Raw genomic sequence first — 1,328 nt, 5'->3', positions numbered from 1 at the left:
TTTTACCATATTTACGGATAATTGTACAGACTCATGATAAGTGATAAGATCTACCTGATGTCAGCACTCCATGAATACTACAATATCTATGTACACGTCTGCTCTAAATCATGAGACCTACAATCTAGACGTGTTCATGGGAAGAACAAACAGAAGATGGTGTCTACAGATCAGTCATCGATGTAGATTCATGGTCCCGCCCCCGAGTAGCTGCTATATTAACCCCCGTACAGTATAAGCCTCCCATATAGGTGTCAGCCCTCGTCTATCCAGCATCTCCGGGAGCACAGGGTATGGATTGGGATTTCTGCTTTATCTGGTTTTTACTATATTTATGTTCCTTGTACATGACACAGGACACTTTTATATGACTTATATCCTGTACTGGGACATTGTAGATGTTATTTGTTTGCAATTTTCTATCATGTGACAATATATTTCTGCTGCTCCTTCTGTCTGAGTAATATACAGACACAGGAGGGGGAGGGGGGATTTATATGTTCTCCATGAAGATCGGGACAGACCGGTGTAATCTCTCCCCGACCTTCCAACAAACGTTACAGGAATCTTTAGATCATTGTGTGAATATGAGGGATAACTCTGTATCTGTGTATTATGTGACGTGTCATCTCCCATCTGCCGGGTCTGTCTGTCACGTCTGGAAGTTTGTGATTTATTCATTACATGTTCAGTAATTTTATAGGATCTTATGTACATGGGGAAATAAACTAATTTTTTTAAGATTTTTTTTTTCAAAATATCACATTTTCTAATTTCTGGAACTTCTAATATCTTTTCACCATATAGTTTTGACAGAACAAACATGGATTTCCTGAAGAAGTCTTTTTTCCTTATACTTTTACTCGGATTAGTTTCTCTCGCCTGGAGTGAAGAAGAGTAAGTACTTCCTATACTCCAATATACTGCATCTCATAACCTGTTACTATACTATCCTACTGTATGACACCACTGATCCAATCCTACTACTACCCCCAATGCTGTATTCTACCACCACTCTCCTCTGCTCCTGTACTCTGCCTCTCCTCTGCTCTGTACTCTGCCTCTCCTCTGCTCCTGTATTCTGCCTCTCCTCTGTTCCTGTACTCTGCCTCTCCTCTGCTCCTGTACTCTGCCTCTCCTCTGCTCTGTACTCTGCCTCTCCTCTGCTCCTGTATTCTGCCTCTCCTCTGTTCCTGTACTCTGCCTCTCCTCTGCTCCTGTACTCTGCCTCCCCTCTGCTCCTGTACTCTGCCTCTCCTCTGCTCCTGTATTCTGACTCTCCTCTGCTCCTGTATTCTGCCTCTCCTCTGCTTCTGTACTCTGCCTCT

The 1,328-nt window shown here is 42.8% G+C and overlaps 1 long non-coding RNA gene across 1 annotated transcript; it reads left to right on the top strand.

The window, feature by feature from the left end:
• Nucleotides 1-255: 255 nt before the first annotated feature.
• LOC140128847 (uncharacterized) lies at nt 256-897 on the top strand. The gene is made up of 2 exons (XR_011855157.1): nt 256-291; nt 808-897. It is a non-coding gene; the product is annotated as an uncharacterized lncRNA (long non-coding RNA).
• Nucleotides 898-1,328: the final 431 nt, after the last annotated feature.

The sequence above is a fragment of the Engystomops pustulosus genome, chromosome 4 (assembly GCF_040894005.1).
Source record: "Engystomops pustulosus chromosome 4, aEngPut4.maternal, whole genome shotgun sequence".
NCBI classification, from domain to species: domain Eukaryota; kingdom Metazoa; phylum Chordata; class Amphibia; order Anura; family Leptodactylidae; genus Engystomops; species Engystomops pustulosus.
Note: the sequence above shows the minus strand (reverse complement) of the source record. Positions and strands in the feature narration are given on the sequence as shown.